Source organism: Chamaea fasciata, unplaced genomic scaffold (genome assembly GCF_029207755.1).
Source record: "Chamaea fasciata isolate MVZ Bird 193981 ecotype frontalis unplaced genomic scaffold, bChaFas1.0.hap1 SCAF_2, whole genome shotgun sequence".
In the NCBI taxonomy this organism is placed as follows: domain Eukaryota; kingdom Metazoa; phylum Chordata; class Aves; order Passeriformes; family Sylviidae; genus Chamaea; species Chamaea fasciata.
Genome location: NW_027094087.1, coordinates 1,816,573 through 1,832,368, shown reverse-complemented (window position 1 = coordinate 1,832,368; position 15,796 = coordinate 1,816,573). Strand labels below are relative to the sequence as shown.

Genomic DNA, 15,796 nt, shown 5'->3' with positions numbered 1-15,796 from the left:
AGTTCAGATGCAGGAGGAATGATTTAGGAAGCCGACCATTGAAAAGTCTGCGGGTGTTTGACAGCTCGTGCGCCTGGAGCTGTCAATGTGAGAGATTTTCCCACTGTGTTTTCCTTCCAGACCTACATGGCCCCAGCTGGTAACAAACATTTCTCACTGTATGGAGGGTATTTTCCAATGAAGAGCTCCTTGTTAGTCCGAGCAATTTTGGTTTCTGAACGTGTTTCTTGAAAATGTTGGCCAGCTGTTTTGAAAACTTGAGTTAGCTGGGTTGCTGATCCTCACATGTAGGGTTTTTTCCAAGAAACAACGGAAAAGATGTTTGTGCTTTTTTATTTCCCCACAGTAGCAGGAGTAATTTTGAAATGGGAGATCCCGTGGCTCTCTGTTTGTCAAGGATGTTGTTTGATCCATATTTATGCATTCAAGTCTGAATCATTCGGAGAATCACAGAATTATCAGGGAATGGTTTGGGGTGGAAGGGACCTCGAAGCCCACCCAGTGCCAACCCCTGCCACAGACAGGGACACCTCCCACTATCCCAGGTTGCTCCAAGCCCTGTCCAACCTGGCCTTGAGCACTTCCAGGGATCCAGGGGCAGCCACAGCTTCTCCGGGCAACCGATTCCAGCTTGACCTCAGCTCCTTTCAGACTGCCTGGCAAGATATTGCTGGAAGCTGGGATCAGTGATAAAGGATGCTCCGTGTTTGTGCGCTGCAGTTCTGCACCATTTCCTTGTTGTAGTCTTCTCCCCGGTGGTGATCTCTAGTGTGAACTCAGGGAATTTCAGTGATCCAGAGAGAAGGGTTGGTCCATGCCGTGGAATGAGTCAATCCTGCAGAGTGTGCACCTTGTTTTGCCAGTGGGTTTCTACTGACATTTGTGGAGTTGTTAAAGAAATGCTGGGAATTACCTAGAATGGATAAAAGGAGAGATTTGGAGTGCTTCTGTGGGGGACATCAGCTCAGGCTGCTGAAAGTGGGTCTGGGAACTGCATAGCTCAGGAAGTTGATAAGAGCTAAGCAACTTTGGTGCTGATGAGCTTGCCAAAGACAGTAGACTTTTCCTTAATATATTGGGCTGGAAAAATTACATCTGAATCCACAGAATTGCAGAATATCCTGGGTTGGATCATCCACCTGCTGGCCCTGCACAGGACATCCCAACAATCCCACCCTGTGCCTGAGGGTGCTGTCCAAACACTTCATAATATGTTCAGTGATTCAGAAAAACACTAAAACTGAGGGAAGTTGGGGGTTGAGTGTCTTGCCTTTGCTGCCTTCTTCTTGGAGAATTGTAATATTAGAAGTTCTGGGTCACTGAGGGATGCAGATTTTTGCTCTTTACTGTTCTTACCTTTCTGTTACATTTCACTTCCAAGGGATGGTTTTTTTTTTTTGAACATGATTTAAAATACATCAGGCGAGAGGAGAGACAGAGTCTCATCTCCAATGATTCCATGCATTTGGAAAATAATTTCCAGTTTGTATCCAGGCATAATGTGGATCCTCACAGATGCCCTCGTTGCGTGCAGTAAGAGGAGAACAGAAGAGCTGTAGTGAAGGTGGTGTTTGTCTTGTTTCTTCCACCTGTGCAGAACAGCCACCCTCTGCAGCACTGAACAAACCAGGAAAAAGATTGCTGGGAAAGTGCAGTGATCTTATGTACCCATCATGATGGGGTGAGTTAAGATACTGGACTTCAAATCACTTTCCAGCCTAGGGGGAAAAGAAACTCTCTCTTCTGGGCCAGCAGTTGCATGAAATGCAGCCTTTTCCTGCAGGGTTTCGCCCCGAGAAGATTTATTCTCTGTTTCCTTTTCATAAATCCCAGACGAACTTTTAAATCCAGGCTAGCTTGAAGCCACTGAACTTTTTCATCAGCCTTGCTGAAGCAGCTGATTTGCATGGAACACAGAAGTCTGAGGCAAGAATGACTGCACACTAGAATGTACCAGAGATCTATGCCAGAAGCTTTGAACTCAGGTACAAGTGAATCATTTCCAAGTGCTCTGGCCCACACAATGGAATATTTCCTGTCTGGATGAATTACATGCTGCCTGGGTGGGCTTCTGAATGGTGGGAAAAATAAAAACCCCGAAGATTAAAAAGTCCCTGCTGCACTTTTCAATGAGGGAAGCAACCCATAGAAACCCCGAAAGGCTGCAAATGTTTTGGTTTTGTCCTGCAATGAGCTGATCCAAGGGTACAAGAAGGGCTGCAGTGTGGTTTGCTGGACAAAACACCCTCATTATCTCCTTTTTTTGCTGCAAATATATAAAAGCAATATTCAAACTTCTCCTCTCGGTGTCTAGATTGAAAAGAAGAAAAAGAAACGTGTTCAACTTTCCAGTTTTCATTATTGAAGCACGTCATTCGAACATCTGCTACCCTTAGGTGGAGGCTGAGGAGGGGAACCAAAAAAATGATGTCAGCTCCGAATGTTCCCATTTCTGAAGAGAGGGGGGTTTCCACCTGGTGAGAGTGAAAGAGAAGTTCCCTGGACGGGGTTCTCAGGGTTCCAGCCCCCTTTGGGTGTGGGGTGCTGGGCCTCAGGTAGCCAGTATTGATCAGGGCTGTAGAGCATCGTCAAGTGGTTTTGTCATCCAGCCTGGGGAGAAGCATCTCAGAACTGATCGATCCCACTGGGTGGATTTCTGGGAGCGTGGCTGCAGGAGGAAAAGCTTTATTTTACATCAAGTGGCTTCCTGAGGGCTGAGAGTGAGCTATTTCTCATGGCCCACTTTCAAAGTGTTCGCTGCGGTGAGAAGCCGAGGTTTCTCATCTGTTGCCATCAGAGCGAAGGTTTGTTCGCATGGAATGCTGCCCAAGGAGCTGACGGGCACCCAGCGTACCCCAGAGCGCTCAGAACTCCGCGTGTCCCATCCCAGCACTTCCTGCGCTAACCGTGCCGCCTTCCCAAAGGAACCAGGTTTGTTTTGGATCACCTCCCCACGGTGGGGACCGCCCCCTCCAGCCCTTCATCCCCGAGAAAACAGCCGCAAACAGAGGAGAGTCCCAGGGCAGCGCCATTTCCAAGGGAGGAGGTGGAAGTCAGTTTGTTTAATATCTGTGAACCAACCTTGGAGATGAGCTCATGGTGTCCGTGAGGAATGAGGCCTGTGGGCCCCGAGGCTCCAAGCCCTCATGTTATCCTTCTCAGTTTATTATTTTTTTAAGCTGAAATTTAATGGGGCCGAACAGTTTGATCCAAGATTAACAAAAATCAATCCCTCATGTAACTCCATTAAATGCACTGGAGTTGCACCAAGCATGACTTTGGCCCGTCCGGTGTTTTCTCTGAAGATGTGAATCATCTTTAACACAACTTCACTGATTTAACCTTTTGGACAAGGGACCGATACCAGCAATTCTGCAAAACCTCAGAAGCCATCCTCAGAAATTTCCATGACCCCATTTTTTTTTTTTTTTTCCCCCAAAACCACATGGAAAGTCTTGCAATTGTGCTGAATGAAACATCAGAACTTGTACAGAAAACTCACAAACATCTCGTCTTAAAGCATTGCTTAACGCTGGAGTTTCTGGCAGTATTTTTCCTCTGAAATAAGGGGGCTGTTGTTCCTAAATCTTATTATTGTGATTTTGAATGTGACCTCTCAGGCCCTCTGTTTAAATCATTCTTTTTCTACGCAGTTCTGGTGCTGAATATGATCTATCCTATGAGTAGGATGGTCTGGTCTGATTTCCCAGCAGAAAAATGATGTCAACACGTAACTTCTAATTTTTGTCGGTAGAAATTTCCAGCATTTTTTGTTCAGCGCCTCAGCCAGGTTTTCTGAGTCCAAACAGGTTTCCAGTTGTATTTTTGTAGCTCTGTCAAAATGGTTTAATTCAGCTTTCATTGACAGTGACCTCAGGATCCAGTCTTTTTTTCTGATTTATTCTGCAGTTTACCCCTTTACCTCCTGATTTGGCCAAGGTGGTGATTTTCAGTCTTTTTCGTTGTAGAATTAATATTTCTAAGTAAATCTAACGATATATTTATAAAATCATAACTTACCAAAAGGCACTCGTTAGAACTTAAACTCTTCAACAACTATATTAATGATCTTTAGACTGAATTCATTAATGCTGAATGTCTTCAGCAGAAAGAAATCCTCTACCTTGGGTACGGCAGTGAGGAGTGAGTGCCATGAAAGAATATGAAAAACGAAACATTTTTGGTTCTTTCAGGACAAGATTTAATAGAAGCACTGAGAATGTGGGATACTAATGTTTTAAAACCAAAGAGATCTCAACAGCAGAATTATTTGAAGAGCTGCATAATTTTTTTTGGAAAATCACCAGAAGAATTGGAAAATTTTTGTAAGAAGGACGACAGTTTATCCATGGAGCTTATGAAAAATTCACTGTCCTTGGCGCTTTGATAAGCGAGTCCTTTCTTCTTGACGCAGCAATGAAAATCATGGCAAAGAGCTGGACAAAGTGTATTTTGTCATTCTGAAGGGAAGTTCATTAAGTCAGAGTTAATTTAAGCATCATTTCCTCTTCTGAAGAAAAGGCCTTGATGTAGCAGCAACCTTACTCAGTGTATGTCCCAAAATCTTCTTGCTGAAGGGGAAATAAATCTTCTTTTCCCGATGTTCACATATTTGGAAGTACTCTCGTGTACTTATCTTTGTTCCTGTAATGAAAGAGGAATTCATTCAGCACTTCTTACTCAAGCTTTCAGTGTTTCTTGTGAGTCACGGTTAAAAATATTAATGGGGATATTTAGGAGAGAAGGGGAGTATTGGGAGCGTTTGAGATATTCACCCTGAATTTAGGATGAATTGCAAGGAAGGAAGCGTGTGTTGGATCCCATTGAGTCACTGAAGGAATTCCATTTTAAAAAAAGATGAGTGACACTGAGTGCTGCCGTGGTTCAGCAAAACAGGGGGAGGGAAAGCAGTGCCTTTATCTCACAGAGATAAAAAGTGAGAATTTATATTTTCAGGTGAAACTTGCCCTTCGAACTGAACGCATTTTTTATTCGAATGTACAAAATCATGACATGTGTTATATGAGCTCCTCACAGTATCATCACCATCACACACTTTAAATCTTCTTTTTTTGCCTGACCTGCACCAAAAATCTCGCAGATCTGAAAGTAGTAAAACTAACCTGAGCCAGTATTCTGATCAGTATCCTCTGTTTAGGTTATTTAATATTATACTCTTAAAAAAACCCCCAAACCCATAACTAAACAGGATCTTTCCCTGTGTTATTTTTGAACATCTATTACGTGATTGCATACGTTAGGATTGCAAGTCCAAGACTCAGGATTCATTAATCACCGAAACCACAATTAATTGCCCGAGCATGTTTCACATTTCCTCCCTTCCTTTTTCTTTTTGAACTTCCAGTCTCATTTCCCTTTTCTCAGAACCCTCCTTCCAGCGAAATAAATGCAGGTGGCTCCCGGGCTCCTCTGCTTTCTCCTCCTTATTTGCTAAGCTGACTCCAGAGAAACAAGAAAACTCCTGGAGCAGGGGACAATGCTGTTTACGCCCTGAGTTTGTTTGTAGCTGGTACTACAGTGTCTCACACAGCTGGGGGAAAAATATTCAAGATAGTCAGCGAAAGAACGCTTAGATTAAAAAATAAGCAAAAAATGAGGTTTTTTCTTACCTGAGTAGAAATGTTGAAAATGTCCTAACACCTGGGACATGTGAAAACAAAAGAATACGTGGTAGTGTCATGACCAGTGCCAAGAGCTTCCTCTGAATAGTGAAACAAGAGGAGCTTCTGCACAATTTGAAAACTGGAGGTGGGGAAGAGACTTTTATGGCATGAAGTGAAGGAGCATTGATTGTAAAACACAAATCTCATAAATGATTTCCGTGTCAATTCGATTAAGGTCTTTTTTTTTCTAAAGCTACAGTCAGAAAATCTTCTCAGTTCTAGCTGAAGGAGGATGAGGAGTATTTTTAAATATTTGCAACAAGGCAAATTAGCTAAAAACCTTGGCTGTTTCAATGGGGTTTCTTAGCCACAACTTAATAATTCAGCATATGACTTTCCCACTAATATTATTATTATTATTATTATTATTAATAATAATAATAATAATAATAATGATAATAATAATTATTCCACAACAGGCCCACATCCACTTATTCCTTTATGTATTTGGGGGAATTTGAGGTATTGCAGTTTCCACAGTGTAATGGCCTGATTTATATTTATTTAACAAATAGAACACAACTGCTGCCCCACTTTTTCCTGTTGTGATGGAAGGATGAGACATAGAAGTTGGTGGATCTCCTTAAAATAAGATTACGGGCACAGTTTTTTTTCTTCTAACAGTTTGCAGACCCAAACTGTCTGGGGTGGAAATGTGATGGGAATTTCTGAGCTCCAGTAATGCCTCAAACCCATCAAGATATAGGTGGTAATGTACAACTGGGCTCCACTGAGAAATATCTCACAGCTTTTGCTTGATTAATTCAAAGCCACTGCCTTGAGGGGCTTATTGTGATGAAATCCATCAGATGTTAAAGAATTTCGATGAGAAGGGGAGAGGGTGGTGACTCCAGGCCTCCATGTGTCCCCAGTCCAGCTGCTTTCATAACAGCTGTGAGTTAAACGTTATTCACACCGTGCAGGCCTTGAAGCACTTCTCAGATGTGTCATCTTTTCCAGCCCTGAAAAACCAATTCTTCGGCCATTTGGTTCCTGATTTTCACTGGAGACCATTTGACTCATCGCTGAGTTATCTTCAGGCTGTAACACTGAGGGGATTGCAAATAACTCCCTTTATAACTAATAATCCTATTGCATATCGTGTTTTCTCTGTCTGAAATATATATATTTTATTGTTAAAAACACGCAGATCAGTAGAAAAATGGACTTGGATGTCAAACCAGATGTATTCTGTGCTTGTGGACAGTCCATGGGTCTTGTAAGTCGCCAGAAGTGTGATTAAATTATCTGAGTTAGAACTCAGCCTTGTTTTAGCAGACAGAATGCAGGTTTGGATCTGGCAGATTCAGCTGGATTAATCTTTAACTCCCGACAGAGGAATTTGTAGCCATTTAATTATAATACAATACCCAGGAGCTTTTCAGCTTCCTCGTGCTTCTGCTTCCTTGTCACAGTTCTGCAACTGTGCTGAAGATTGATAATTTTTTTAGTAAGCCATATTGCTAAAGGAAACGTGGTCTGGCAGAAGACCTGCCCCTCCATGTCGTTTGCTGTCATCGTGTTCTGTCCTTGATTTTGCCGCTGGATTTTGTGCTCTGATGTTACAACTGATGTAAAGGGGTAATTTGAGCCATTTATCTGAAGCAGAATTGTTCATCACTGGGGGTGCTTCACTGAAACCCGCTTATTCTATGTTTAATAAAGAAAAACAGATCAGGATAGTTGGATAGAAAAGGTTCATGACCCCTCTACCTCTTTCTCTGTCCAATTTCAGGAGCTGAGTCCTGGTCTTGATATCCCTCCATGCAACCAGCATTGTGTTCAAGGCACAAAACAGCCCCTGTTTCACACTAGGGATGCCCCTGGAATGGTGGAAGGTGCCTGGGATGCCCCATGGCGGGGGGTGGAATAAAAAGGGTTTTAAGGTCCCTGCTAACCTAATCCATTCTGTCTGTGAGTCTATAATCTGGCAGCCCCAGTTTGTCTGAGGCAGAGAGAGAATCCCAGAATCCTAAAATGGCTCAGTTAGGAAGGGCCCACAGCGGTTCACCTGGTCACACCACCCTGTTCGGGCAGGGTCATCCCAGAGCACAGGGCCCAGGGTTGTGTCCAGAGGGTTCAGGAATAGCTCCAGTGAGGGGGACTCCGTAAGCTGATCCATTCTCTTCGGCAGTTTTCTTTTCAATCTGTAAAAGCGTCAGTTTTATGGGCTTCAGAGTTGCAGTCTGAGATGTTATAAATGACAGCTTTGCCCCCAGATGTTGTCTCAGTATAAATTCGGAATTTTCGTGATCTTTTGAGTGTGCACATTCTGAAAGGGCCACAGTGATTCACCCCTTCCTTCATCAAATGGAGAATTCATCTTAATTCGGAAGATAAAGCCGGGGATGAAGTAATGCCCTAAATATTGCATACTGATGAGCTAGGTTTGGGGTTTTTGGGGTGCTTTGTGGTGCTAGGTTGTAAATCGGAGGAACAATAACCCACGGAAGTAGCATTGCCCTTTAATTGGCGGGTAAGTCATTCCAGTGATTAAATCTGAATCGGGCACTGCATGAATGACATTATTATCCACTGCTCCCAGGGAGCAGCTTCCAACGTGGAGATTGCAGGGAGGTTTGGGAGGGCCGCTTGGGGTCCAGCAGGATTCAGTGAGACAAAGCACACACTGTTGGCTCCAGCTGACATAATCTGTTCTCTCCAACAATCGTGAAATGTTCACCTCTTTGACTGGAGAAAAGAGCAATTTGTGATTATTAAGTGAGACATTCTGGAAGCGCTCTGCTCCAAAAGACCAACAATAACTCTTGGATTTATGAGAGCTCCAGAATGGCCATAGATGAGGTTGATTAGCAAACAATAGATTAAATCATGCCTGTCACAAAGCTCAGTGTTGCCACATTGGTGCGTTGATTAATGGCATTTGGCGCCTCTCCGAGTGGCCATTTGCCATTCATTCATGGGTGCCCTCTGGAGTGCTGTATGAGAGTGACCTGTTGGGAAAAGGAATTTTCTTTCTTTTTTGTCATCTGTTCATTGTTTCTACCGTGGCAACAGAGGAAAACTGGGGGTGGGTGACGCCAGAGACCTTCAGCGAGCTGTGTCTTAGTGGGCACAAATTGAGGAACCGAGGGAAAAGCAGTTGCAATCAAGACAGTGAAATGCAGTCATTTAAATCAGAGATGACCCGGTTGTTTCTTCAAAATATGGTATGATTGAAAGTAATTTGGGCATTGATAATTTATTTCGTTGCAGATGTGTAAATTTACGACGGAAACCTTGTCACAGCGCTTCGCTGATGTATTTCAAGCTTCTAATTTCAGTGTTTCATTCAGGAGCCCAGAGGTTCCCTGAAGTCCAGGAAGCACAGTATTTGTGGGGAAGTGGAGCAGGGCAAGGGTGTGAGGAGTCTCCCTGAGGAGAAAACCTGGGATGGACTGACCACAACCCCCCTGCCCCATCTCCCTGTGCTGCCGGGTGAGGGGAGGAGGGAGAGAGTTTGGAATTGAAGCAAAACTTGGGAAGCAGGGAGGGGTGGAGGGAAAGTGGCATTTTCAAAGATTTTCCTTTATTTCTCATTCTTCTACTCTGAACCAGTCTCCCCTAGCCGAGTCTGTTTTGCCCACTCACTGATTTCTCCCTGCCCTGGTCTCTGTCCTCGAGCTTCTCATGGTATTTTCTCTCCCCTGTCCAGCTGAGGTGAAATTTTAGGGTGGCTTTGGTGGGCACCAAACACTGCTTGACTGAGAAGAATATGGTTTCTCTTCCTGCAGAAAATCTCACCTGTCACGTGGATGTGCTGCCAGAGTTAAGCTTCCAAGAATTTAATCCATAAAATGTTGGGCAGGAAATAAAAAAAAAAAAAAAAAGAGGAAGGAAGGAAGGAAAGAAAGAAAAAAATCCCACAGCTTCACAAATGACTCGCTTACAGCTGGCATTTCACTTGTTAATAATTTGCTGACAGGCCTGTGTGGATGATAGGAGATGGAAGGATCTCCAGGATATCAATAGCAGTTCTATCTTGCAGGGTTTTCAAAGCAATCTTCACTGGCTTATTCTGAGAAATGGGCCAAGGTTTATTTCATTCACTCTGATTCCTCCAGGGTACGACTGCCCAGCGGTCTGAATTGTTTTCCAAGATGTGGACACAGAAATCATGGCAGCAGTGAAAATCTGAAATACCTTTTGAGCCAATTAAGCCAAGAAACACTCAGCTGAGATGAACATATCCCAGATTTTGTTAGTGTAAGAGTGTAACTTATATTCCCCAAAAGGGATGTAGTCCTAGGAAGTTTTCAGCCACAGGATGTCTGAGGGAAATTGTGGCATTTAGGATGACTGGGCTGCCTGGACCACAAGTGTCTTCTGACAGTTGAACCACATTAATGAGAAGGGACAAGTTCATGGCACCCTCCGATGCATCAGCACAACTGAAAAATCAAGTGTTTTGTCAAACCTTGACACAGAAATTCAAAAAAGAGCAGAAAGCATTTTCTTCCAAGTAGCAAGACTGTGCATATGATCATAGGTTACATTATCAAATAATTATAGGTATTAATAACGTAGCAGTTGGGATGACTGAATCACATTTTCAAATTTGAACGGCACTGAGAAGTGGAAAATGTTGCTTGGTGTGAAGCACACACCATCACGTGTAAAGCAAATGTTTTGGGTTTTTTTTTCCAGGAAACACCTTCCTGAAAAAACACTTTCCTGAAAAAACATGATTATCCAAGCTTTCAGAGGAATAGTCCTCTGGGCTATTTTTAATTTGTTAAATTCCTCTAAAGTTGGCTGTGTTTTCTCTACAACCTGTTCTGAAGACTGTGCAGGGATTTTGTGGCTTCTGCTGTTTGGGAATTTCTTTGGATTGTGCAATCTGCAGGGAATCCTAGAAGTCAGGAGACAAAGCCTGAGTTACTGACTTTGTTCTGGGTGTTGTTTAGGCACTGACCTAGAATTTTATCCAGTACCCTCTGATGTCCATTCACACACAAACTAAGGCTGAAGATAAGAACTTTTCCCCTCTCTCTGTGTATGCAGCCTGCAGACCATGAGGCCGGAATTCTCATTTATGCCCTCAAAACACAAAATATGTTGTGGTGGGCCGCTGCTTGTGGCTGCAGATTGTGGGGGATGCAGTAATATGGAATATTTTACCTCATTAAAATCAGATGCTGTTAGGATCCCGCTGCATCTGTGGGGAGCGTGTACAATTATGACATTGATTCTGCAAAATCCAGCTGTTTTCATGGGATGTGGGCACAGAAAGAATTCCATCTTCTTACAAGATAACTCCATCGAAGCATTTAAGATGTGCACCTCTCTGCTAAGTAGATTTTTGTTCTACATTTCCCAGGCCTGGCTGTATCCCAGTTCATTTATTTCCAACTGGGTTCACTTTCCAGGGGGAGGCAACTTCCTATGATACTTTTTTGTCCAATAAAGGTGAAAATAATGTTCTCCAACCAGCACTGTTTAAACTGGCACGCACTTGTGGCTAAGCAGTTGATTTCAAGCAAAAAAATGCACACTGGCTGGAAATAATATGAAAACTGATATTCCAAAAGGGGGGAAATGCTAAGTGTTCACTGAAATGAAGGTTTTACATTGTCTTTATTATCAAGAATCTTTTCCAGCTCAGATCTTTTGCCTAAGAGGGCAAATCTTCAAGCATGAATTAAGAACAGAAATACGAATTCTGAACGAGGGGAAGGAGAATTTAAATCCATGCTCAAGGAATCATGCAGGCTCCCTCCTCAGGTTTAATTGCGGTGAAATCTTGACCCGCTCGTTCCTTGTGCTCACAGTCAGTTAATGTTGCAGGGCTCTGTAAGATACTGATCCTTTTGACCTTTCTCCTTCTGAAGCAGAAAATATTTAGATCTTCCTTGCATCTCCTGGTCACATAATACCTGTTTTATTTAATTGTATTATTTTGTTAGACTACACTACTCTGCACATTTGTATATTTAATGTGGCGTCCCTGAATCATCCATGACCAAGAAGTGTGAGGTCACTTGTAAAAATATTTGGCTTGAACTGGGCTGGCAGCCACAGGAATCTCTGCCTGTGTTTTATTTACTCTTAAAGTAGTTTCTGTTTATTTCCTGTGCTTAATGGATACTGTACTTGACCTCCCTTTGATAGCAACAAGCAGCAGCCCTCTTTGCAGTGTTATCCTTTTCATTCAGCCATAGCTTGAAATGGTTCTTTTTTTTAATCAAACCTTTTATTCTTAAGGTCAGCTTGTGCTGAGGTGTTCAAATTTCTGCTCTAAAGGCTCCCTCTGTGTAGGTGGGAAGCTCCTTGTGAAGTGTAGAGCAACGTTAGAATCCCCCACCACGTGTATATTCATATAAAAATTGACATTTCCCGACTGAGGGTATTGTACATCCAGAACAGCCAAAGGATTTTTCCTGTAAAGGCAAAACTAGATGCTGTTTCAAAGGAGGAGAAGAAGAGCAGCGTTGCACAGGTTCTGTTTTCACTAGTTCTGATGTGAGCAGTCACCCAGTGTACAGACGTGGAAAGACGGATTTGTTGATTTTTTTAGCAAACTCTGGTATTTGGTGATCGGATAGAGTCTGCCCAGTTTTCACTGGGACAGCCACGTTTCACCTGGACACAGATAACATCGTAGTTCAAGCTTTAGGTTGTTCAGAGAGCTTGGGGTAGAAATAACATCGTGTTTCACAGAAAAGGCAAAAATTGGTAGTAGGGAAATCAGTGAAAAAAATCCTTTAAGCTTCTCTGGGGACGGAATTTCAAACAGAAAAACCGTTTACAGCTGCTTGTCCTTCCAATTACCGGTTGTATTTAGAGTTCCTGTCACATTGATTTGCAAAACTAACTAACAAAATCAATCTAGTTGCAAAAAATAAATGTTTAAGTTCGTGCATTACGTGGTTACTGTGTGCCCCACGTGTTGTAGGCTGACAAACAGCACTGTAGAAATTACAGTTCCACTGAACACTGTCAGCCTGGAAATAGCAGAAAATGCCCCCTGGAAGAGTCTGGAGTTTTGGCAGGGCACATCACCAGCCTCTGGGTACAGTTCCAGGTGTCCCTGAAAGGAATTGTTGTAAGAACTGCACAGAAATTGGTATTTTCTGCTGTGGGCTTAGGAATGGGCCACAGTGTGAGAAATGCAAGCCCTGAACAGGAAACTTTGGCCCTCCTGTCTTAGTGTGGATGGAGTTGAAGATTGTCAAGCGGTTGTTGAAGAGAGGCCGTAGGAGGATACAGGGCACTGATTTTGTGGGTATTATTAGAGCTGTTCCACCTAGAAAGTTGTTTATCTGGAACCCTTGATTCAGCTTCAAACTGAGCAAAACTTCTCGTAGTGGCTGGGGCCCCATGCTTCTTTTGTTCTGTCAGTGACATGCACAGCCCTCTGTCAGGCTGATGTAATTCTTATGTAACTCACATGTGCAGCAGCATCCCCCGCCCAGTTCTAAATGAGCATCCTGCTAGCGTGGAATGCTGTAGCACGGCATAAGGAGCTGTCATTAGAGCATATTTTCACACTCTGATGTGCAGAAGCCCCTTCAGCAGAGAGCGAGAGCTTCTCAAAATGTTCTCTCGCAAACAAAATCGAACCAAAGACAGATTTAGAAATCATGTGAAGAAACATTGGAGGCTTGTCTCTCACCCAGTCCTTGGCAGCTTGTAAATTAGGATGTTGTTAAAAACTGTGCAGAATATTGTGGATAGATCTGCCGGTGGAGAACCGTGCCAGCTCCTCCAAAATTAAGAATCACTGAAGGAAAAATGTTCAGCATCCTTTACTGGCGTGTGTGTGTTTGTCTCTCATCACCTCCTCAGATACCTAAATTGTGAGCAGTTCTGTTTTCCAACCCCTGTTTAGGAACCAGTGTTCTGCAACCTTGGCAGAGAATTCTGTAGCTAAACCGAGATCACTGGCAGAGTAGAAAGGAAGGAATTAAAACAAGCTTGGCCTCTACCTTTAACCAAGCACAGCTTCATAAACGTGTGGTGGGGTGTCCTCCTGGTTGGATATAGAGGGGCTTTTTTAATACATCCTCCTGCAAGCTATTTCTGTATAAATATTTCTGTGTATTTCTGCCGATCCTTTTCTGTGGAGGCTGCAGCATCAGTTGTTCTATCGGAAGCTTCTCGTGGCAGCTGCAGCAAAATCTGGAAAGTCTTGCAAGAGCATCTGCTGCTTTTGTCTCCTTTTTTTGTTGCGGTGAACGTGTGCTTCAGCACAATGTAAGTATAGCACGCAGGAACTGGAATGGGATCCAGGGAAATATTTAAGAGCTCGTATCTGGTGTTCTGTTTCAGGCTTAGCACAAATTTGCTTTTAAAATGTTTATGAGATTGCTGTTGGTATCAGATGACCTGGTAAATATAACCCGTGGTTTTAAAATAATATTTGGGAAGGAGCTGAAAGAAATAACTAAAGGAAACAGGATTGTAAATATGTCAGCCCAAAGCTGAAAGACTTTCAAAGTCTCACCCAGAGGAAGATGAATTGATGCTAAATCTCAGAATGACATCGTTCTCTCAGTCATGTGGCAGAAAAGAACAGAATGTAAAGTGTTCAAGGCATCCTGGAAATGTGCTGTAAGAATTGCAGTACATGCTTAAAGACAGCCAGCTGCTGGCAGATTCCCTAATTCACACTGAAGTTAGCGTTACTTTTAGAACACCTTGGCCAATTAGTGGTGTTCTGTGACAAGCAATGCTTCCAGTGCCATTTTTACAGTGTTTTAAAGAGAGGATCTCGAGAAGGGCTGGGGATCCAGAATGGTTGGAAGGTGGAGTAGAGCTTACCTTGAGTTAAAGTTTTTGAGGTGAAGCTAACAGGAGAACTTTAAACGAGGGAATTTTTTTTTCTATTTATTTATTGATTAGTGCAGTGAAAATGTCATTAACAAAGTGAGTGTGTAATATTGGTACTCAGGAGCGTGATCCAAGCCTGTCTGAGCGGTTGTGGAAGGAGGAAAGATGGCACAAAGGGCTAGATTTGAAACCAGTTAATCCACTTTTCTGTTTTTCCGAGGAGACAAGCATCATCTCCAGTGCAATAGGAGTGTACTGTGCCTGTGCTCTGCCCCAGACTCAGGAGGGAAGTTGTTGTAGGCTTCCTTTTCCCTAAACAGACCTAAAGGAAAGTGTAGGAGATTCTAAGAAAAACAATTTCGAGCAGGAGAATTGCCCTTAGACAGTCCTGTAGGCTTTGTTTCACCTCCAGCTCTTGTGATGAGCTTGTTGAGGGGTTGAAGTGTCCAGTCGAATTTAGACTCTGAGCCACAGCATGGCACCACGGGGACAGACATCCCAGAACTGACGGGTAGCGCAGGAATTTGGTTTTTTCCCCATTTTTTTCTACTTTTATGTTGCAAACTGTGGGTAACAGGATGCCCGTGCGTACTCTTATGTACTGCAGGAACGCTCCCGTGTCAAAGGCTACATTTATTTATTCATTCTTCCCTTTCCAGTCTGTGCTCAAATTGAAAGAAATCCAACATGTGCTAGTGTGTGAGGAGAATTTTTCTCTTCTATAGAAGTCTTTGGAGCAGTTTGTGGGCCCTCACCGTGGGGCCTGTGACCTGATCCATTTGTGCACCATCCCTGTGCATTTAGCTTGGACACGGCCTGGGTGTGACACATCCCGCAGGCTGCACAACAACCATGGCATCATCTCGCCTTTCATTTTGGGTCAGATGCAGCCTTGCTGGCTCCCCTCCGGAGCCGGGGCAAATGGAATGCAATTATTTAATGCTGGGCAGCACCAGTGAGGATCTGGATGTTCCATCCCCTCCCCTGCACTGCAGCCCTTATCTAGTCCACGCCGTGACACGTGCTGTGCCAGGCAGCGGTGGATCCCTCTTCTTTCCTGTGCGATTGTGAGGACAGAGGACATGAAAGGCATCCTAGAGCTGATGGGTAGCTCTGTAATTCCTGTAGTTCTGGAATAGAACTTCTAAGGACTCTAATAAGTACACAGAACTTTCCTGGAGAAGTTGTATCAATGCTATTTTATACTCTGACTTCTTCTCCTGAACACCTTCACCACATTCCTTTGCTGCTGGTACCCTGCGCAGAGGCTCTGCTTTGGGCGTGCGAGCACAAAAGATAAACACTCCTCATGTCAGGATGAGGGTCCCTGCTGCTCTGAG

At 43.4% G+C, this 15,796-nt stretch overlaps 1 protein-coding gene across 2 annotated transcripts in view; it reads left to right on the top strand.

Moving 5' to 3' along the window:
* LOC136303963 (chromatin assembly factor 1 subunit A-like) overlaps nt 1–15,796 on the top strand; it is a 220,802-nt gene that overhangs the window by 42,993 nt on the left and 162,013 nt on the right. The window contains exon 1 of one of the 2 annotated variants that reach the window (XR_010724333.1): nt 8,766–8,854. The exons of the other annotated variant lie outside the window; for it this stretch is intronic. The gene's annotated coding sequence lies outside the window, so the exon portion shown is untranslated. Of the gene's footprint in view, nt 1–8,765; nt 8,855–15,796 lie in introns of those variants that run through there. 2 annotated transcript variants of the gene reach the window in all.